This window comes from Cygnus olor, chromosome 2, assembly GCF_009769625.2.
Source record: "Cygnus olor isolate bCygOlo1 chromosome 2, bCygOlo1.pri.v2, whole genome shotgun sequence".
In the NCBI taxonomy this organism is placed as follows: domain Eukaryota; kingdom Metazoa; phylum Chordata; class Aves; order Anseriformes; family Anatidae; genus Cygnus; species Cygnus olor.
This window is the reverse complement of record NC_049170.1, coordinates 31,099,958-31,124,117: the sequence shown is the minus strand read 5'-3', so window position 1 is coordinate 31,124,117 and position 24,160 is coordinate 31,099,958. Positions and strand designations below refer to the sequence as shown.

Sequence of the window (24,160 nt, the reverse complement as noted above, 5' to 3'; positions counted from 1 at the left end):
CCATACTGGAGTGGAACAAAACCTTTCAACTAACTGCTTGTAAAGCAAGGGCAAATTTTAACTCTGAGTGATTTATTACACCTCTGTTCATTATAGTCTGGAGTTTAGTAGCCACAATTAAAATTAGAAGGAAATAACTCCTCGCTTTGTGCCCTTCCATTGCCACTATCTCCTACAGCCAATGCCGTTGGGAGTTGCAGCACCGCAGGGCCAGCCTGGCATGCAGTCAGCAGAGGGCTGAGTGCCAAGCCCACTTGGCCTGGGCCCAGGCCCAGGCCCTGGCCTACCAGATTGCCTTGTTGCAAGGGGCAAGTCACCAACCCCAGGAACGGGAGGTGGAAGGGAATCTCTCCAGGAAGGGCCACAGTCTGTAAAGACATTCAGGAGAGTATCCAGAACAACAATCTCAGTGTCTTAATGGCTGAAGAATGACTAATGGTTGCCTTAGGCTGTGAAACGTCTGAAACGCCACTGGGGAGTGTATCAGGACAGGACTGGTGCTGTGGCACTCCAGAGACTGTGCGTAAAAACTTACAATTACAGCTTTAACTTGGCTGCTTCCTGAGTTATCGCCTTAGGTTTCAAACCTCACAACCCATCTGAAATGTAGTGATATCCCAGCATGATACACTTAGCACATCTGATTGTTTAATTACTATCCTCCCTTCCACACATGTAGGATCACAGTTTCACCTGCTCATGTGGCACCCACATGTGCTGTCCTGAACATCAGCGTGTGAGGAGCTTGGGATCACTGCCAGTCTGGTATCTTCTTCTCCTGCCTTCATTCGTGCTCTTTGTGCAAACTGAGGCTTCTGCATGCTGCTCTGCATACCTAAATAGAAATGCAGTAACAAAATAATCATGCAATTTGTGTAATACTTAGCTGAATCTTTGTTAATTGTGTTGAAAGTGAAAAGCATCTTCTAAATAAAAACAAGATAGCAAAATTCCTTGTGCAATAGTTGAATAATTATATGGAAAGTAAATATAGTTTTTGAAATCTGTTTTTAAAGCTTCCCATCAAGTAAAGGCAAATGGACTTTAAATAAATGCTATCATGATGGCTGTTGAATGAATGTATATCAAGTATTGCTCAATAAAAAAAAAATAGTATAGGTGTTTTCTCAGAACTATTTTAAAAATACATTTTCTTTCTGAAAAATACCCCAGAAATACTGAGTGCAGGTGAGAGAAGAAAGGGAAAATTCCTAGTGGGAAACACAGACAGACTTCCAGGAATCAGGTACATACAATATGTATTAATTAGAATAATTTGTTCTTGGTCAAAACCTACATACAATGAGCAATACAGAGAGAGGAATTGGGGTTACACTTTTGGTTCCTGTAAAGGTTTTCTATTGTTCAGGGACTTTGTGAAGTGTTTTTGTAGCAGGTTTCCTCCTCCAGCCTTGTTCTCTAGCAGGCTGGCAGCATGGATAGCAGCATTGCTTGCATTCTGGCAGCAAGGTGGGATTTGGCCTTTGTTTCTGATGCTGTGGCTCTGGTTTCATGTTATAATTCAGAGATTCAAGGTAAGGGGGCCAGAGAGTAGTTTAGCCTCTTTCCTAGGAGATGACAACAGAGTTTGCAATGAGTACTCAAGACTACACCTGAGCAGAGGTAGAGTGATTTAATAAAGTATGAGCTGTCTTGGGAGTTTGCATCCTTCCCTGTCTGTGCTGTTGCTCTCTTGCTGAATAATCTTTTCAGCCCAATGTCTCAGTTTCTTCAACTGTAAAATGGTCACATTAATAAAGCAGTGCTTTGCTTTCTCAAGTGCTTTGCTTTCTCAAGAGAAAATCTGATGTATAATAACTGGGCACCATTTATTTTTGTCTGGAATATTTTAGAAGAGAGTTCTGGTTTCTTGTGGTCCCATTGTCTCCTCTGTCATCCTTGAAATACTGTGAGGATGGTGTTTGTGTGTTTTTTATAATTTCTGCTTGGCTGTGTCAATCGCTAAAGGATAAATGAATACCCATGGTACTTTCAGGCCAATTTTGAATACTTCTCTCAAGGTATTTAAACATGTATGTGCAGTGACATCCCTATCATGGCAGAGGAAGATGTTTATATTAACATTTCAATATATTCATGTTGAATATATTAACGTATTCAACATTTCCAAGTGATGGCATGGCAAGAGCATCGCAAACATCCAACCACTAATTGTGCTGACTAGTTTATTGCTCATCTGATTATAAGCAGTGAATTGGTTAACAGTGTTGGTACTTAAATGTGCATGTTTATGCTTCAAGGCTGACACTCCAGTAAGATGAATGGGGGAAGTTAACTTTGCTTGATGCTATTGTTTTAGCTGGTAAGGATGAGGACTCAACAAGATGAAAGTATGTTGGTTTACATTGTCAAGGCTATCTTCACAACCAGAAGCTAGAAACTTCCTTTATTATGAGAAAACAAACACATAAATTCTGGGAAATAGAAGAAACCCCTCCATTAATCTGCATGAAAGCCTTAAATCATTCAGATTCATAGATTTGATACTTATGGTAATTTTTGTTTCTTCTGCATTTGGACTAAGTGTCATTATCAGGCAGCATCATTCCTTGCATCCATTGATAGGCTAAGAAATGACAGTAATAAAAACAGACACAGTGGGCCTCTATTTTCTTTGAAATGTAGCTTTTGGGAAATGGCAAAGAAGAAAAAAAAAAAAAGTTAATAGACTGTTACCTTGTTCTATTCTAATCTGTTCAGAAAAAGAAATGAGGTTCTTGGCTCCCTTTGTCTTGTTGAACAATATAGGATATCTCATTTGATCTAATTTTACATGAGCTCCCCAACTGAGAAGCAGGAGCGAACGAGTTATGCATGCTAAACAGGTTGAGAAATGCAGATGAAAAATTATTATGTAATCCCAAAGCACCAAATTATATGACCTTTATTCATATTGAAATAATGAGAAGTATTTACAGAGTAACTTACTGTTCACCATCAGTAACGATGACAGAATCCAGGCTGGTTTTGTCTTGGCCCAGAGAACACTCCCAAACTGCTGCTTTTGTTAGGTTTTACAGTTCCATTTTCATAGGATTAAAGGAACCTAAAAATGAATGAAATTGTAGGATAGTGAATGATGCTGTGTGTTTGAAGATATCCACACTCCAACTTAATCACTGAATATATCTCAGTATATCAGTATCTCATCTGTACTATTACTGCTGGGATTTTCAGAGAAATAGCATGTAATGTCAGCTCTGTACTTAAACTGTAACCAACAAACCCTGGGGAGCTATCAAGTTATCAGTCTTTAGTACTGAAAACATAACACCGGTTTAAGTATAGCTACTCAAAATGGGTCAAGTTACAGCTGGGTTATGTTTTAGTGAACTAGAATTAATAGGGTATTTTCAGCCAAACAGGCAAATTCATAGATGTAGATATTTTTAACCAAGTTCCTGATTATATAAGCTCATTTTAACACTGTGAAAATTGGTTAGGTGTACACACATGCAAAAACACCTGTGAACTCTGAAGTTCCCAATTTTTTATTGCATGGAACCTCAAGCCAGAACTGAAATGCCAGCACTTCAGCATTCAAAGTCTGGATCAAATGTTAAGGTTTAAGATGCCTGGATTTGGAGTTTGAACCTTGTGTGTGTACTTTAGATGTAGATGTTACACACCCTCATCTAAGACAAAATTGGTCCTGTCAAAACTGAAATGATTGTGTGTCAGATATATGTTCTCAATTTCTAAAGGAAAGAGAGAGAGAGAGAGAGAGAGAGAGAGATCTTGACATAAGAGCTAAATCTGAGTAAGTTACTTTTGAAGCTATGGAACCATAAGCATCTTTGGTGGCCTGGGTAAAACAGTTAATGCTTGTCTCATGTACACTTTAATTAAATGTGTAAAGATAAATTTGCATGTCAGATCTGCTAACATAAATTGAGAATTTGAAGATTTATGTCAGACAGTATTTCACATTCACATTCAACATTTTTCTGTGATTCTGTAAAGATTATATCTCTATTTTCTCACCTGTTCCACTGGTGAATCTCCGAGAGACAGTGTGGTTTTGGCCCCAGGTGATTAGGGATTAGGTCTTTTTTTTTTTTTTTTTTTTTTTTTTTTCCAAAGCACATAAATTCTGGACCATTAATTGGAAAAAAAAAGAGAAACTAATGCCAGTTTACTGTTGATTCTGGAAGGAATAATGGTCTTCAGCCTCTTAAGTAAGTTTGTCACATGTCTAGCTACATAAACTTTTAATACAACTCAGTCAAAGTTAAGATCCAGAAAATTAGGTCTAAACTTGCTTTTTGTGACACTCTCTGAAAAATCAAAGAATACACAGATTCATAAGTGAATTACAGTGTTAATAATACAATTCTTAAAAAGTCAGTAGAATATATTAATACAGTTTTTCATAATGTTTTCAACTCTTTGTACATAAGGAAAAGAAATAAAAATTCCTTTTTTTTTTTTTGTATTATTGGCTTTATACATGTGTATGAAATATTAATTTTGAAATTAAGAAGCTTAGAACTTCAAAGGTTGAATAGAAACGTTTCTGTGTTCTCCTTTCCAAATTGTACTTTCCAAAATGCAAGTAATGAAACGACCACTAGAGCCAGTTTTAGGCTGTTTCTGCACTTAGTCTTGTGATGGATACAGATCAATTTGGTAATTATTATTATTATTATTTTTTAAATCAGAGATACTTACATACTTTTCTCAGCATATTTTCCTGGTAATCTCATAATTTTGGGCATAAGCTCATAATATCTCTCCACATCAGAAAACAGCTATTTCCATTTAGTTGGTGGGAAACTGAGGCACAAAGAGTGAGTGACCTTTTCCAGATTATGGTGGAGATCAGTCAGAGCAAGCTAAATGCTTTTGCACTGAGGATTAACTTCTCAATTACTATTTATCTATCTTTATGATAGTTCAAGATGATGAATTAAACTGCTAAATGCTTAGAAAACAAAATATTACTAATATAATTTGGTGCGTAAAACCAAACCAAACAAATTAAAAGACAAATGCAGGGTATTTCCATAGTTATCCTTATTTTGATGTGTGTTTTGGGGAAAGGAAGAGGGAAATTGTTATTTTTTTCCCATCAGAAATATCTATGTAGTTTGCCAATATCTGCCTTGGCAACACTTTACTAGCAATGTATATATTGGACCTTTTATGAAAATGGTCTCCCAGGATTGAGAAAAACTGTGAGCAATACTATGTGGCAGGAAACATTTAAACAGGAAAATATGAAATACAATTCAGATTTGATAAATTCAGTGTCAAAAGACACTCTACTTTGCAGTACTTAAAAGATATCTCCAGCCTAAAAATATGCTATTGATTGAGAAGAAAAATGAAGGCAGTGGTAGAAAATCACAAATGTAAAAACAAGAGTAATAGCAGTGAGTTTAAAACGGACTCTAGGGAAATATGAACAATTGATACAGGAAGCTGAAAGTATCTTTGAAAAACTCTGTAGAGGACTGAGGAAAATAAGAAACAATACGTTAAGTATATAAGGAAAAAGTGATATCCCAGTAATGGTGTAAATCCAGTATTCAGCAAGGATAGTAAAAACATGGATCATGGTGTGCAAAAGGCATTTGTACTCATACACATCTGTAGAATAAGACAAGAAGATCTATTTCTATCTTGAAGCCAGTGGTAAGTATTTTCTATCCCATCAGTAGCTAGAAGCAATACTGAACAAATATTATTGTCTTTTGTTTAGATTGGAATGATCAGATAATAGCATTGATGCAAACTAAGATAGTTTATTTTAGTGTACTAATCCCTTTTTTTTTTTTAATTTACAGAATGCTAGAAAAATGGCAAAAGACTTGAAAATATTAATGCTGGTATTTGCAATTAAAATTGTATTCAAAAAGTTAAAAGACTGACTAAAATGCAGGTACTAAAGAAATAAGTATAGGTGTGGAACAGTCAAGCAAGGAAATATTTCTAGTGTAGTCCTGTAAGGATCTATTCTTTGTCCAATACTATGCAGTATCTTCAGCAAAGTCTGAAAAATGTGAAAATGTTAATAGCTAAACTTATGGGTGACATAATCATTTGACAAAAAATTAGTGATGATGAAAGGGGAATGAGCTAATCTGAGTGCTCATTAGGATGGATTCATTAAAACAAGATATATTTGCATATGGTTAGACCTGAGGCCAAAAGACAAAGAATTTATGTAATACTGAATCCTCTAGAGCAGGTACTCTGGAAAAGACTTGATAATTTGAAACTGAGCTACCAGAACAATGCTATGATTAAAATGTCAGATGCAGTATTTTCATGTCTGAGCAGGGGAATATGGATGGAAAGGGTGATACTCCCACTGTGTATGTCATTAGAGAGAGCATTCCTGGAATACTCTGTCCAGTTCTGGCAGTTATACTTTGAGAAGGACATTGACAAACTGGAATGAGCACAGAAGAAAGTTGCAAGAAAAAAACAAGGCCTGGGAAATGTGCCTTATACTAAGCCACCTAAGAAATTCAATTCATTTACTCAAGGTTGTAAGAAGACTTTATAGACTTTATCACTGTCTGTAAGAACTTTCATGCAAAGATGTTCTTGACCAGTTCCCTTTAGTTTAATAAAATATTTAAAATTAACTGCTAATTATCAATTATTTTTGTTACTTGATCACTAGCTAATTAATAATAAAGATGGAACTACCAGAAATTTGAGTTTGACAATTTTGAGCTGGAAACAGAGCACAAATATCAAGTGATAGTAATTAATGTTTGGAATAAATTCTGACATACCAATGTGCTGGATTTTGCATCTGCTGCAATTCTTAAATTGAGCTGTGACATATTTTTCAGAAAGACACCCAGTCTAGAACAGATATGGCTGATTTAGAAATCGTTGGATCCTGTTCTCTAATTTATACAGCAGGATGAAAAGGTATCTTTGGGCTATAATATCACTAAGGAAAAAGTAACCAAGGTACACTGGAGTAAAAAAGACAGCAAATATGTACTCCAAATGCCACTATCACAATAAAAATACAGTGGAAAGGAAAATGATGTTAAATGACAGAAGAAGGGAGGACTGTCTTTAATGCATAGCCTACAAAATATCATGTTTCTGCTACTGAGTCTGCCTCTGACTTCCTTATTTTGTCCAATTCAAGTCATTTTTACTCAGTATAGTTGTGTCTAGTTTGCTTTGAAACTTTGACTGGTGGGTCTGAATTAAGTTTAAAGCATGAAAATCAAACACAGTGATGACTGCAAAAAATACTGCATTTGATGTACAGTGGTTGTATATGCCAAGGAGGTGCAGAGTTTTTCTTTAGCTATTCTAAAAAGAGCTGGAGTGCAGATGGGTCTGACTGAAAAAAGTATACAAATACATCACATGTGTGTTTATGATCTTCTGTCCTTCTTAAATCAGGCCCTCCTTTGGCACTTCATTCTACTTCATTGTTCAATGGGAGTTTGCGAGTATTAGCGGCTACAATATTTTGCAAGGGCAAAAGAGGCTAAAAGCATTGAGAGTTTGGGGCTTGTTTGTTTGTTTGTTTTTCCTAAATGAAAGCATTAAGGTCTGTGATGAAAAAACTGCTATAGAACTGCGATGGCACATGCTCGCATTTACAAAACATAAATCATCTACTGCTATATAGCAGTCCTTGGGAAGGCCCACAGATTCAAATGTGAATTGTATTTTGTATAGGTATGAGGTAAAATGCAATTCCATTGGCTCACAACCACACATAATGTTATCTAATGCACTATTTTTTTCTTTTTTCTTTTTTCTTTTTTTTCACTGTAATAGGCAGATGTCTTTTTAGTCATAAATATATATATATATATATAAATATGGCACTGCTTCCTTTTGGGAATTTGCCCTAGTTTATATTCCAAACCCTCTTACTAAAACACCTTCTAGGACTGGTTACCAAAATGACTTCTTAAAAATCTTGCTTACAGACGTTTTATGACTTCAGAAAAAAAGGATAGTGTTAAAATTGAATGTTTCTTCAAGTAGGCAGACACTTCAACATTCTTTTACAGAAAGCTTTTATCATTTACATCACTTGGTCTTTTCTCTGCTTCCTCGTACCTTCTTCTGCCAATGTTTGGCATTTGTTAAGCTTCCTCCTCTATTTAGAATATTTCTTGGGCTTGGAAACTTTCCAGGAAAACAAAACAAAAACAAAAACAAACAAACAAACAAAAAGCTTAAGAGCCTTCTGCAATATTCGATGAACTATTTTATTAACAATGAAAATTCAGTTCTAAATGTGATTGTTTTTGTTTGTTCTGATTTTACATCCTAGTACATTATTTTACATCCTAGCACAGTTTTTGACCATTTCTGAACAGATTTGGCCTCATACAGAAAGTCTTGAAGGATTTAGTCTGTATCAGTTAAAAAACACTCCGAGGGTGGGAACATCTGGAAATAAACTGCATGACCCACTTTAGCATACTTTGCACCATGAAAGCTTGTATATTATTTCAGTGGCCCCTGGAGCTGCTGTTTTGGACAGTTTTGCTCAGCCTGGACCTTGAAATGACTCATCTCTCCCCCCCAAAAAAATTCATAACATTCAAGACATGTGAGGGCGGATTGTCAGCACATTAATGTGTAGGTCATTTTTGATTAAAGAATACTTTGCCCAGTATGGCCTGTATTCTTCCATTTTAGGCCACTGCCTCACAACGTAGCCATGAAGAAATTGCTTCCCTGTCTCACCAGGAGAGTCATGATGGCAAGTACCTTGCTCTTTACTTACTGCTGTGTGCTGTGTTAAAGGCATCTGTATTGAATCATTCATTTGTGTAGCAGCTTGTGCAAAGCTTAGTGAATGAAGCAGTGAGCTAATGAATGAACATTCCTACTTAAAACAGACGTATATATCTTTCAAGTTGTATTCCTTCATCGTGATGGCATACCTCAGCCCATTGGCTCAGTCCAAAGTAAATCCATAACATGTCATAGCTGGATATACCTCTGATGAGATTCTTTTCAACAAGTTCGCATACTGTTAAGTCATTATTTTCAAGGTCTCTAACACAGAAGTCCCTTGTTGAACAACTTTGCTTTATTTGGCCCACTGTGTGAAGGCACGTTTGAGTGAGATTTTTAATTCCCAGTTCATGAATATTATTCCAACACAAATGTAAATCTTTGCAAGCATTGGGCTACTACTCTGTATTCTAACAACATACGGAAGATAATACTGTGCCCTTCTTAATTACTTAATTAAAATAATCGTTGGAACAACTTTATATAGCTATATAATATCTTTTTTTTTCCTTTTTTTTTTTTTTTTCTGATAGACTTGTTTGGTTAGAATAAGTCATAGGGACGGAATTTTACTGACTTGTCAATGGTGGTGAGTCTTAAAGCAATAACTTTAGTAACAAAACACTATATTCATTCCCAGTTGGACAGAGTCTTGAGGATGACAGAGACTGCTTGAGTGGAGCAGTGGTGCAAGCTGCTGGCAGGGCTTGTCCAGGGATCTTCTGGCTCCACACTGGGGAGGAAACCAAGGGGAGAGTGTTGATTGGCTCCCTGAGCCTCCTGGTTGAATCTAACCTGTCATATTTTTTAAACACCCAAGTGACTCCTGGTGCCTTTTAGGGGAGGTAATTGCTTCTAACATTTTTTTCCTATTGCTTTCTGACCATCTCAGTCCTTTTTTAAGGGGTTGCCCTTTGTAACACGGATGTGAATTGTACATAGGCTTAAAGAAAATTAACAGTGACTCAGAAAATGAGAATTATCTGGAAAAAAATGCATTCCTCTGGAATACAATATCATGAAGACTTGATTATTTCTTCTCATGGAAGGGGCCAAGGTGTTTTATGATACCATACAGTTGTAGCTGAGATTGGCCTGTAGCCCAATCAACTAGTCATTCCTTTCTGGTGTATTTCTGTATTGGACTCATGCTGAAATGCTCACAGGAGATTTAGGTAACTCTCTACAAATGCTTTTGCAGGTAGTGAGTGTTAATATAATTTAAAAAATCTGTTGTTTTCCCACCCCTCTCCTACTCTTCACCTCTCTTTGTGAGAAAGGTAAATCATTCAGAGGTTGCTTTCAGCAAATACTGTTTTGTTGAATTTACAGGAAGGGCTGCAGTTCCTCTGTGCACATGATGCTTTCTAACACATCACAGGCATCTTAAATGAAAACCATAAAAAATGCACACAAAAACAAACAATTCTGTTTTCTTCCCAAAATATCCACACAGGAAAATGTTATGAAGCTAAGTATGCTAACTACAACTCCACTAGTAGTTTGTGTACAAAATTATGCCCACTTTATTATGGATATCCTTTTTGAAAGTGAGAGCATAAGACTTCTTCTTTCTTCTGCTATCACAAGATGAAAAACAAACAAACAAAAAAGCATATTTAGTCTTCAGCTGCCTACAGAAATGTCACTGATGTTCAGGATGATAAATTACATCCTTTAGATGTGCCATTCTCCTTTCCAAGGATCCATTCTCATTTTTTTGCCTTTAAAACCTTAAAGTCATAGCAAAGGCTTCTCACTTCATTCATCACTTCCACTTCCTCCATTTTGTGAGCATTTACGTAGCATAAAATGCAGTGCTGATGGCACTCTGCTCTTTGTCCACATCTGAGTTTAGGATCAACTATGCTATCTATCAATTAGAACTGCTATTAAAAAAATAAAATTCTTTCTCTACCGTTCTTATAATTAGCTATATGGAAATGATTTTTTCCCTCTCTTCTATATATAAAATTGCCTTGGAGGCGTTGTAACATTTCTGGATTATCAGCAATCAGATGTAAAAGGAGACTGGAAAGATGAGAAGTCTAAATCAACAGCTTCCTATAATCTGGAATTAAAATGGGTGGAATATTCATAATTATTTACAAACCTGCACAATTAGGCATTGGGAATCATGTTACAGACAAGATCAAGTGGATAGCTGTGAAGATAGCCCAAGCCCAGCTTGACCAGCTCCCAGATAGAGTAATAAAGCTTGTGAATGAGGTGCCTCCAACAGAGTAGCTCTGTGCACACACTGTGCTCTGCAGCTCACTGCATTGCAGCAGGGCTCATGGCATTGGGGTGCACCACCAGCCCCACTCTATTATTTACTCTGTGCATTGTAAGGGTACACAGAAGGTGAGCCTTTAGGGGCCTTCAGTCTTACAACACTGTCATCTCCACTTCAGTGTCAGCTATACTGGATGTGAGCTAGACTCAGTAAACAATTTTTTGCTATGGCTAAAAAACACTCTCCATAACAGAATTATGGCTCTGAGACATCTCGTTTGGTTCTGAGTTGCTCTGAGGATTCAGCATTACAGCTTCTGGATTTGAAGTGGCCACACAAGTAATATATCAGTGTTCACCTGTGATATGCCTAAGCTAATCACTCCTCTGGATCCAAATGTGCCTAACCTGTTCTGCGTCCATGATAAAGACAATTATAGCTGGCAGATAACGCTGTACTCTTATGACAGTGAACGGACACTTTGGACACATATGAGAAGTCAACTCAGGAACCTTTCACTCATCATTTTACACAGAGAAGAGGAAAAACAAACCCATCTTAACTCTATTACTCTCACTTTCAACCTTGGTGTTACATCCTCAGTTAAGCTTCCTGCACATTTTGTGTTCTGTACCACGTGCAGCAGAGTCAGCCAGGGAGAGTAAGAAAACTCCTGATGCACTGCCCTAGAAGCAAAGGTACTTGCTCCTGTCAGACGTTCTCCAGGCCAGTAACATATCACTGAAAATGGACAATAGCAGACAGATGTTAATGGAAGAGTGAAGGAAAACAAACAAATGAACAAGCAAGTACATATTTGGTATTTCCCCAAACACTCAGGCTCCAGCAGTTGTTGGCTCAGGAACTTTTTCATCCAAAATGTTATCTCAGGTCTCACTCATCGATTCTGTGAGTTTAGTTGGTGACTTTTTGAATCCCTGCAAACTTTTAGTATCCACAACTTCTGTTCCATGTATATGAAAAACTACCTCCCTCTAATCAGTTCAGAGCTGCTACCTACTGCATTCATTTAATTCCCACTAGTTCCTAAGTTAGAGGAACTTTGTTTAAGGAACCACCTAAGTAATTTCAATTTATTTCTCCACCACTTTTTCTGGTTGTTATAGCTTTCATTCATTTTCCTGCTACTGAATCAGTTTATTGACCTGTGCTTCCACAGATCTCTTACTCCTGGATATCTAATATCATATTTGCTACCTTCTTGTCCTCCAGTACAAAGGCATTTTTAAGAGGATACACTGCACAGGGCTAATACACATTCAACTCCTGCTTACATGATGAAAAGGGAACCAAACATACTTCTTCCTAGGCATGAATGTCAGCCCTGATTCTGAGTAAAAATAAGAGTATGAATCCTCCTTCAGTTTTGTGAATCATACACATTGTTTCTTCTTTTTTTTTTTTTTTTTTTTCACATGTTCATGACAATCATCTATTTTTCACCAATGGAATGCTGTGTATATTGTGTCATTTTGGGCAAGAGAAAATAATATGTTTTGGATTGACTAGAATCCAACACATTTTCAGGTTTCTTTTTTTCTTTATTTTTTCTCCTGGTTTAACTTGAAAAAAAAAAAAAAAAAAAAAACCTGTTATTTGTACATTGTAACTATTATTCAGGAAACAAATTATATCATTTCATTCTACTCTATGTATATACTGAGTTTTGACTTTTTTTTTTTCTTTAAACTAAATATGATGTCTCAGTTCATCCATCTCTAAGATCAAAAATGCATAGTTCCAAAGCACTGCTTAGGAAATCTGTCTCAAAAAAGCCCAGGTGTCTGAGGAACAGTTTGAAAAGCAGAGAGACAGAAGAAACACAGGGAAAGGAACAATGTCAAAAAAGTGTGAAGACAAAGGTCTGGAGGCAAGGTTCATGCTCAGTGTCATAGAGGGAATAGAAACTCCACTGGTGTCAGCTTTCTCTCTGTAATGCCTCTCTGTCTCAATTCATGCTAAATAGATTGGCACATACTGCTGACAGGCTATTATTTTACAATCCATGTGCTTTCTTACATATTTAGATAATTGTTCAGTTCAACCCCTTAGCTTGGTTATTGACAGGACATAATGACAATCCACATATTTATAGATTTGTTTCCTGGAAGTGTAACAGTGAGAGAGTCTTTTCTGGAGACTCTGGGGACAGCAGTATTGTCACAGTGGAGTGGGGAGAGCTGGCCTCTTCACGGGCTTCTCCTGCTACCAAGAGCTCTTTGGAGATTTAGTCAGCATGGGCTAGGGAACGGCTCAATCTTCTATAAAGTAGGTATTTGCAATAGGTCAGTTGAGCTGTGCTTCGAAATGCCTGTTTCTTCCAACTACAAGTTTGCTTATTGTCATCTATGCCACAAATGGCTTAAATTACATGAGGTGAATCTCAGTTCAGGATGCCTAATCTTTTTACCACTTACCCTGTTTTTAACCTCTGTATTATTTAACCAGTGCAAGAGTATGCAAGAGTGTCTAGTTTTACTTCTGAGAACAAAAGTACTTCAAAAAAAAAATCCCAAATGGGCTTTATTTACAGTTTGTCTACTTTCTGTAATAATGCTTTGGCCGATTTTTAGACAGAGAAAGATAGCAAACTTTGTATCTATCCCCCATAACAACAGTTATCATGAGAAGAGGACAGCAAAAGCTATCCAACTTGTCATTTGCAACACCTGACTTTCCAACACCACTTCATATGTCAATCCCAGAAGCATATGAGGAATATCTGTGTATGAGGACAAGAGTAGATGCGGGGGCTTGATTGAGCTGCGGATCGTTTATTTTGTTATATGAAGGAGATGTTACTAATAGCTTGCTTATGCATAAATATGCCATCAGAAAGGGCATTTTGCGATCTCTAGGGCTTGCTTAGTACAATATCATGCTGTCCTACACTACCTTTTTCTCTAAGTAAACGGCTTGTACTTCTACATAACTACTGCCCAACTAATGGTAGTTGCCCAGCTAAGTCTAGTGGGCAAGAACAGAGTTCTCACAGGACTGAGAACTGGATAGAACCAGGATAGAACAGGACTGAGAACTGGATAGAACTGGGTGATAGAACCTAACTGTATAGATCAGCATAAATTTCCTTGTTTATTAAACAGATTTATTTTAAACAAATAAAAATCCTGTTATACAATACATTGCTGCAGTTTCAGTAGCTTGTTTCATTTTAACTAATCAATGAGGGATATACTGAAATAAATTCAGTTTTAGCAAAACTCAAAGTCTATCCAAGAAACCATCTTCTATTTCTTTTTAAATCAGTTAAATAGATATACATTTATACTTGGTGCAGATGAGCCATACCTTTTCAGTTTAGTAAAAAGATGGTAAGTTTCAGGTATTAAGGCTGTGGCAATAATCTTGAAAATACGATTTATGAGCAAAGTTTTACTAATGTATCTATACCCATCTGGTGAAAAATGCTGAAAACTTTTCCAGCTGAGGTGTTATGGATACCTTCATTCCATGGCTGCTTTTTTGTCCACACTTTTTTTCCAAGATGCAATATAATTCCACATTTTAGCCAAAGACTGCAGTCTTTTGCTATATAGACTGTCAGTTGATTCTTCGTCTTCCTGCCATTCTGCAGCATGCCAACAGTACCTCTTGCTCTCCAGCATTTTTTTTTATTTTTTTTTGGAGAGCAGCTTAATTGCATTTGAATTCCCTGGACTGTTCTGTGGAGCCAGGTAGCTGATGATTAGGAAGCCAATCATCAGACTCCAAGATTTCAGCTGGAAGCTGCTGGAACAGGTTAAACAAGTAGGATCTGTTGAAAAATAGAGCAGCAACAGAGGCAGATAAAGATGAGCTGTAAGACATTGCCTTCAAATCAGCTGGAAATCACTGTTTATCTGGGTGGAAACAGAATCTATACAAAGTTCAACTGGCTTTTCAGCTGAAACCTCACAAGGATTTTATCACCGGTCGGAGTCCTTTCTGTCTTATGCAGAACTTTCTATTAACTGTATAAGCTATATTTTTCCACACTAGCATATGTTCACAGAAATATTAGAACTGCCATATCTAATCAGACCAGTGGTCCATCTAGACTAGTATCCTGGTTCCAGATGCCTCAGAGGAAGGTGCAAGAAAATCCATAATATCATATCCCAGGGGAAGTATCTTCCTAATATCTGGCAGTTTTTGGCTAGCTATTGCCCTGAGCATGAGTGTTTATATTCTTTATACATTTTTATCCTATCTAGGTGTCATCTATCATGTATGTTCTATTGTTTGAACTATTCTCTACAGGTTTAGGCATAAAGGTCACAATAGGAGAGAGGTCATAAGTCACAGTAGATCAAAAGCCACAGCATGTCAAATGTTGTAATATAATTCATGCTCATGTATACAGCACATATATAAAGTGATAGCTCATGGTAAGGCATTGCCTCACATTGGTCTTATGGCTACAGCTCCCCTAAGAGTGTTATAATATCCTATTGACTTTCTTGTGGATTCATCGTGCTGTGAATTATTTCTGGCCAGTGGAATGCATGGACTTACCTTTTGGGTATTACTTAAGCAGGCGTCTTGTGATTTTGCCAAAGATCTTTTTTGCAGGAGTCAAGGTGTGTATTGTTTCCCTAGTCCCAGCGACCCTCCAACCCCTATCAAAAAAAAAAAAAAAAAAAAAAAAAAAAAAAGGAAGAAAAGAAAAAGAAGAAGAAAAAAAAAGAAGAAAGGGAAAGAAATTGAAGATTTACACTTTGGCTTAAAGAAATATTGGGTATATGAAAACAGCTCTTTCTTTTTCCTCCCATAAAAGAACTGATCCCATGGTCTCAGCAGGCATATGCACATGAAGCCATATTCAATAAACCTTAGGTGCCACAATTTTTCTATATTTCCTGTTAAAGCAAGCACAGACAACTGCCACATATCCTTTTGTCCCCAGCATTCAAATCTCTTTAATTTCCTACCTGGAGTTGTCGAGTTATTCACCTTTTTTTTTTTTTTTCTTCCTCATTGTTATGTTCCTCTTGGAACAAAAAAGAGATAAGGAATAAAACAAAAAGCTCTGTAAATGATCCTTTTCCTAAGGACGCTTTACTCCTAACTGTTTGACTTTTCACCCTTTGGGTGCTTAGTGGAAAAGCCATTACTTGCTTGCTGAGGAAAATGCATTTAACGAATCACAAAATCATTCAATTATTCTTAAAAACACTTCACATCACACATCCTTTTCCAAGTAAAGTGTGCATTTTTCACATTTAAATGGTGCATAACTGCCTTATACAATGTGTCCCTAGAGTTAGAGACATTTTAACAGAAAGGTTCCAGGAGTACACAGGGCATTTTGATATATCTTAGCATTAGAGACCTTGCATTAAAGATGCAGAATTTCCTCCTCTCTCTTCACTGTCTTTCAAGAATATTTATTCAAAGTTGCCTTACTGCTGTTGTGAAACGTCTAGCTTTACAGTATGCTGTGATCTGTACGCTCTGCTTTGCTTGGAGTGCTGCAGTACCACCCAGTACAAGCGAAGTATAATGCAAAGCTTTTAGCTGATGTGAAGCTGCAAAGTGTTTAAAGTATGTTTTTCTCTTTTTTCTTTCTTTTTTTTTTTCTTTCTTTTTTTCTTTTTCCTTCTTTAAAAGAAAATGACAATTAATTTCGGAAGGGAAGTAAGAAACTTCCTCACAAAAATAGATTATTTTCAAATGTTATTGAGCTTGATGCTGATCTCTCACCACTTTTTCTCTGCTTTTACAAGAGAAGTGCTTTCTGCAGACTGTTGTAGCTGTCATTTATGACATAATTTTTTACTTTCTTCTTTCCTCTTCTTTCTTTCTTTCTTTCTTTCTTTCTTTCTTTCTTTCTTTCTTTCTTTCTTTCTTTCTTTCTTTTTCTTCTCCCTCCTTTCTTTCTTTTCTTTTTCTTTCTTTTCTTTCTTTTTTTCTCCTCTGAGGTTTTTCTTAATGGACTTACGTTGCAAGATGTCCTTTTCTGTATTTTATGAAAATGTATTTGCTTTACCCAACAGAATCAGGTGGCTGACTTGGTTTGTAAAACCAACTCAAAGGCTGCACTTCTGCTGGGGCAAATGAGAATTGGTCTGTTTATTTGAATACCAATATATGAACTGTACCAGCTAGGACCTGGCCTTGAATTTGTAAACTTTCCTGCACTTTTATATCCTTGTAATTGAAACAATTATTTTTTTTTCCATAGCAATAATAATTGAAAAAAAAGAAAAAAAAAAAAAGAAAGAAAATAGGAGAGAGTAATATTTATACAACAGCTTCAGGCTAATCTAGATATCTAACTTAGGCATAGTTTTAAAGACTAAACCTAGGTGTTTTTCCTTCCCTGCATAGCTGGCAGAGAGACAGACGTTCTGGGGGCTGAGCTGGGGGATGAGGGGCAGCTGCAAGCCAAAGCACCTACATCAGATGTCTGAAGTAGACAGTGCAAATAACCCTCCAAACGACTGGACTTATTGGACCACATAAGAGAGAGAGGAAAAAAGTGAGGCTGGCACATGGTGAGTGTCCTACATATGGTATATTGTTTAAATGTCTTTTTTTATTTGTCTTTTTTTTTTTTCCCCATTAGCGTTTCTCTTTCCTTTGTTGTTCCAGCTCTCTCCTATCTAGAACAGTAATTCAGAAATGACTGTGGTTGAAGAAAAGATTTTGGACCTATGCTATTCTCAAGAGCACAAAAAATAGGCAAAAGGAGTTTGCTCTCTCTCCTGTACTCTACCTCACTTAAACAGAACTGTGTGTGTTTGTGCATAATTTTCCATTTCCTTTTATTTCTCTGGAGCCGATAAGGTGTGTGTGTATGTAGGGGGGTTTAAATCCACTTTGCTATTAAATTTACCACCTTTCACCCCTCAAGACAGTGTTTTATATTCACTGAAATATCAATAAATTTTGCAATAATTAGAAATGATGTGTGTCAATATGATAGACACAAGCTTTTCATACTGTATGAATTCTTTCATGCCGGTCAAATCTTGGTCTTATCCAATGTAGCTTCAGGGGAAGCTCCCTTGTGTGGCAAAAACAGGCTCCACCTGGTTCCGATTAACATCGCACTGGTTAGATCTGCCCAGTGGTGGCGTCAGAAAATACGGAGCAGAGAAGCCTGCAATTGAAGCTGTTGATTCATGGCCTATAAAGCTAAGAGGCTATTATGGTCATCTGTTCAGTCTGCTCCTCTGTGTGAGGGGCACCACAACTTTCCTCAATTACTATTATTATTATTATTATTATTATTATTATTATTATTATTATTATTATTATTTAGAACTATAGCATAGATTTTAATGGAAGAAAAAGCATTTGATCTTGATTTAAAAACCTTCCAGTGTGTTTCTCCAAGTATATCTTCTGTTATACCTTTGTCACCGGACTGTAAAGTCTAGTGTTATCAAATTTCTCACATAGTTATTTATAAGCTGTGATCAAGTAGCCTTTTAAACTTCTCTCTGATAACCTAAATAGATCAAGCTCCTTGAGTCTTTCATTACAAGGAATGTTTTCCAATCCTTTCATCAGTCCTATTGCTTTTCTCTGAACCTTTTCCAATTTTTCAACAATCTTTTTTCTTGAGTTGTGGATGCGCTATTCCAGAACTGGTTGCATCCGTGCCAAGGACAGAGGTAACACAACCATACGGTATGTTTCTCTAGTTCTGTGCCCATGGGTTGTATCAGACCCGTGTCTACCTTCCTGCGTTCAGAACTCTTCCCAGCTGACTATCTGTTCTGCCGTCTTTTTCAGACTGGCTTCAGGTTGTGGGCAGAGTCCCTACCTTGTAGCAGTGACATGCAGACTTTCTTATTAGAGCAGTACCTTGTGTTTGTCTGGTCTGAAATTTGCAGCTTGTTTAACTGCTACTGGCTACAGCCAGTTTCCTGAGCAATCCAGGTTCCACAGTGACTTGGCTCTCTATTTACTGATCTTCCAATCACTTAACTGAAAACTTCCTAAATATTTTCTCTTATTATTCATACAAGACTCACAGATAGATAAAAAAATTTCACAGGGACACACACTTGTTTGTCACCACTAAAGTAAGCACCGCTGATTATTATTCCCTACTTACTATATGAATGAGACTCAGATTTGAGTCAATTTAGTAGATACGATATTGACTTTAATGTGTTTTTTTTTTTCAAGAAAATATTATGATTAACAACTAAAAGACTTTCCAATATTCCTCTGCATATTTAATACTACTGAAATTATGTTTATCCTACCAAACATATGCTTTTATTAAATGATATCGAGTTAGCTTTGGCATGATAACTTTCCATAAATTTCTGTTCTCACTGCTTTGATTAAAATGAGCTGATATTCCTAGAAATCCTTCCTTATTTTGCTTGGGATCAATGTGAAGTTGAAATGCGTATAGACATTTAAGTCATCACATTTATTCTTTTTAAATATTGACAATAATTTGTGCATAGTTCTCTGAAACCTCCCTAGTTCTCCAAGAGGTACTAAAAATCCTCACTAACTGTGCAGACAGGTTCTCTGCCAAATGTATTAAAATACCTCCATGCAAATTATTCAGGTCTACTGATTTTAAAAATGTCTAGTTTTATTAGCTGTTATTTAATGTTCTCCTGCACTACTACTGAAACACAAATTCATCGCAATCATCTGATATGAATACATCATTTGACATTTTTCCAAAATACAGAAAAAAAGTATTTGAGAATGCTTTTTTTTTTAAAAAAAAAAAAAAGTTATTACAAAAATCCTAGTAATTTCCATTTAATAAGGGAGCAAGGCAATTGTTAGGATTTTCTTTTTATAACATAATTTCAAAATGTATTCATATTGTACTTATCCTGTTTTCTCTTTGTGAACTTTGGCTTTCTTTATCAATGCTTTTTAATTCCCAGCTTCTAATTTACATTAATGGCTACATTTTCCCTTGCTTCTACATATTTTTTCTTTAGAAGCTGCCTTCACATACTTTTTAAGTCATTTAATTATTTTCAACAAAAAAATTAGGAGGTTACTCCTTGCTTGTTACTTTTTTTTTTTTTTTTTTTGAGATGGCCATTTCTATTCTTTAGGAGCCTGAAGTTGTCATTCACATTTTACCTTTGATACTTTCTCTAAATAACTGGTGTACACTCATCATCCATTTTGTAAAAGCTGACTGCCTTATATCACCGAATACAAACATTGGATTTTAATTCATTTGCTCATACCAAATTTAATCAAGTTCTAGTAATTAATGTATAATTCTCTGATTCTTCTTTGTCACACTGAAATCTGGTAGAAAATTTCTCTGTGTAGGATGCACTTGGGAAAATTGTCATTTTTTATTTATTTAATGTAGCTGATGTTTTATTATGGACACTCTGAAGTTTCCAGCTAATGTTAAGATTATTCCATAGTGCATAAGCATTTTTTCAATGTTAAGATATTTCATGACATGAAATACAGACTTTTAAAATTATTATTTAAACATTACAGCAATGAGAATCTTTTAAATGAGACATAAAATGTAAGATATAAAATGTCAGTCTGATATAACTACATTTTGAATTGTTACTTCATAACAGAGTGTAGTTTTAAAATTATTGACACAGTTACTGAGAGGTGTGAAAGATTTAGAGTACAGAAGCAGGTTTTTGTTGCCTTTTTTTTTTTTTTTCATGTAAGAGTGAAGTCTGAACCTAGATTCACAGTGTCCTGTCATAGACTATTTATAACATCATATGCAGATTGCTCACTGTAATGCTTTGAGCAGAAATACATTACAGACCAAAAATGCAGCTACAATTATAACGAATTATAGAATTCTGGAAATGGGGGCTGAAATTCTAGCCTCTTTGAAGTCAGTAGCACTCAAACTATTAGACTTCCAGCAGTTTTCTTCACAAAGCGCTGTTCCATATTATAACAATTTAACTTGCCACTAGCTTCATGGTGAAGTTCGCTAACTAGACCATAACTCCCAATTAACTCACTCTGATATAATTCTATTCTTTAAGAGAGTGAAACCTATTCAAAAGTGTTATTAAATAAGAATGCTTTCAGGGAATGCATCTCCTAATTCTTGCTACATAATTTACTAGAAACATTTTTAAAGAGGAATACGGCATTTCTGTTTGTGTAGCAAGCAAACTATTCTTAATGACAGACCTGAACTGAATGCTTATGATATATGTTTCTAATTTTAGGTATAGTTGCCTTACATTTATTCGGTTTCATTTCTTTTACAGTTTATCTTGCCTATTTAGACAATCAGTTCTCCTGTTCCGTGCACAGCACCTGACATACAAGGGCAAAGATCTCAACAGAGATCCTATTAAATTGTTACTAATGATTCAACTGGTCACCATGGAAAATTAATTATTAAGGTTGTAGGTATTTTATCAGCAAGAACACAATGTATTACCTGTTTCTAGCAATTCTATGCCAGTACCTTATTAAGGTGTAATACTGACATGTATATGACAGTTCTGAAAGGAAACACGAAACATATTTGAGGAATACAATCAGTGTTAAATGGATTAACAATAGATTTGGCTTTAATACAATAAATCCAGAGAGACTCTGAAAGCACAGGAACTAGCTACATTTTCTAAGCAGATGTATTTCCTACTATTTAATGTATATAAAACACATGAATTGAATTTGTTATTGGTATTCTGTACCATGAAGAGAGTAAGGAAAAAAATCCATACTACCATTCATAAGCGTAATGTTAAATAAAAGAAAATAGTGTCTCGTACTTGTCGGACAAGTATTCACAATAAAATCATTATTAGAGGACATTCATTCAAGCAGGAACACTTGTTTGATTTGTGAGAGGCCAAGGCTGACTAGGCCCAATGACTAATATGCCCCGTCACCAGTACAAAATAGTCTTCCAGGCAATATGTTTGGGAAACTGGACTTTTTCTGCTCATGCTCTTTCTGATCAGACTTGTCTTTTTCTGGCAGCTTTTGCCAGCAATCAGATTCACTGGAAACATAAAAGAGAAAATGATTGCTGGAGCTATGCTGAACAAGCGGAGCGTTATCTTTCTTCTTGCTCTGTTTGCCCATGTGCACAATGAAAGGAAGCTGGCAGAGGTCCTGATCCAGGAAAAGGATTATGGCCTTTATCATCAGACAATAAGTTGAGCAAATTGCAGACCACAAACTACTTCTCTTCGGCATACTGCTGAAGGACTCATGGCTGAACTCGGTGCCTTAGAGGTACTAGGAGGAAGTACAGGGAGGTCGTAAAGATGAGTAGCCAGAAAATGAGGGATGCTTATGAAAGGTCTGCTGTTGAGCAGTGGGCAGAGGACAATATAGAAAAAATCTAAAATTCTAAAGCTTTAATGTCTTTATTATTTTAATTAGCTTCAAAATGTGTAATAATCCATCATACTGTTACTCCAAAGTCTTTGTTGTTCACCTAATAATCTTCCAAAGGGGAGTATTTGACACACATGTGACTAAAGATTGAGATATGTGGATTTTCAAATACATACAGTGCAGCCAGTAACTAAGAACAGGACTATTTGTTTAATAGTGGCTCCATTCATTATAAATAAATGAAAGAGGATTTTAAAAGCAGGGAGTTAGAAATAAAGACTTCCACAGCCAGGGAAATAAAATCTTTCTGCTCTTAGTCATCTTTGTTATCAACCCTACCTTAAAACTGCTTCAAGGGGTACAGAAGAGAGGTTTTAGTGTTATACCCTGTAAAATTAAAGATTGTAAAGCAGAACACTGACATGGTGACTGAACCCCTTTGAGCTTTTGAGCTGGTCTTTGGAACTTTGGAAGGAGTCCAGATTTTTGCTAACTCTTTGTTTCCAATCCAAAATAATCTGGAAATAATAGCTGTAACAGGAATGATAATAATGTATACCTGTAATAAGGATCCAAACTGGCTGAAATATGTCAGTTTAGTCTCTGGTACTAGTGGTATGAACTTTGCTTTAACGTGATTATTTCATATGATTTTTTTTTTTTTCAAATGCAAAATGGTTTGAGGGCTGTTTAAAGTATTTTTTTTCCAGTGTAAATCAGCAGACACACACAACAAAAGGACTGAAAGAGACTGAGCAGAAATCTAACCCTCCAAAAATCTTTATGGGTAAACTGTTTCCCTAATAATCCCTCATTATATAAACACCTAAATAAGATATCTAGAGAAAATTGTCTGAAATTCTGACAGACTCAGTACCTTTGAAGATTCTGCAAAGCTGGTCTACTAACAATGGTTAACTGATTGAATGAGGCAACAGGGAATTATGAAGACTGCTTATTTTTCTGAATCCAGAGGTTTTATTCTTTTCCCTACCCCTAGCTTCAGAATCACTTTTTCCATACAAATTGGCATGGTGTGGTCGACTTTCCCTCTGATATTCCAAATTCCTGATACTCTCTGTGTGGGGAACTGCCGCTCATGCCAAAGGGATGCTTGGCTTGTTGTGCTCTCTTGATAGATACTTCAGCAATGCTGTTAGATTAAATAGCAAGGGACAGCAGAATTTTAGTCACGATCCATCAGGCGGATCTGAGAGGAGCCGTTTGCCCTGAGAGAGGATAGACTTTCGAGACATATGGTCCTATAATGGGGGGGGGGTGGGGATTTTTCAATTCCAATCCACCCATTCCGGATGAGAGAGACTGAGCTAATACCCTCGTGTATGGTGCAGTGCATGTAGCTACGGAAGTAGCGTTAGGATGGAATTTATGGACTCTCTAAATTGTTTGCCAGGAAATGTTTACTAGCTATGCACAATAAACGACTGTGAAAGCGTATTCCTGTGTTTAATATGATATGGTTATTTCCTTATATTTGGGCCATACTATTATGATACCAATAAAGGAAACTTAAAAAAATAAGAAAACAAACAAGCAATGTATGTTCATATTTATGGGACTTAATTTGGGAAAATCTGATGGACTACAAATTGTACAGGGTAATCTTACTGCGTGCACCCCTGGATACACGCCATGCCTGCCATATTAGAATTTAAATGTATGACTTATTTTTAGAGTGAAATATTCTCATCATCAAGCCAAGGTATATTTTAAAAAAGACTTGTTACCACAGCTGCAGGGGTTCACATGTATTATGTACTTCATACATAATGAAATTAATGAACATGTATACAGAAAGACAACCTATCTACTTTCCAAAAT

At 36.2% G+C, this 24,160-nt stretch overlaps 2 long non-coding RNA genes across 2 annotated transcripts in view; one reads left to right on the top strand and one right to left on the bottom strand.

Annotated features, from left to right (window-relative positions):
- The window catches only part of LOC121065465, a 31,330-nt gene continuing 7,170 nt past the window's right edge, over positions 1-24,160 (bottom strand). The window contains exons 3-4 of the long non-coding RNA XR_005817083.1: positions 2,950-3,067; positions 1-835 (exon numbers count right to left, since the gene is read on the bottom strand). This is a non-coding gene — a long non-coding RNA (uncharacterized LOC121065465). The remainder of the gene's footprint in view (positions 836-2,949; positions 3,068-24,160) is intronic.
- On the top strand, positions 17,359-23,776 carry LOC121065464. Its single transcript, XR_005817082.1, has 2 exons — positions 17,359-17,520; positions 21,232-23,776. It is a non-coding gene; the product is annotated as an uncharacterized LOC121065464 (long non-coding RNA).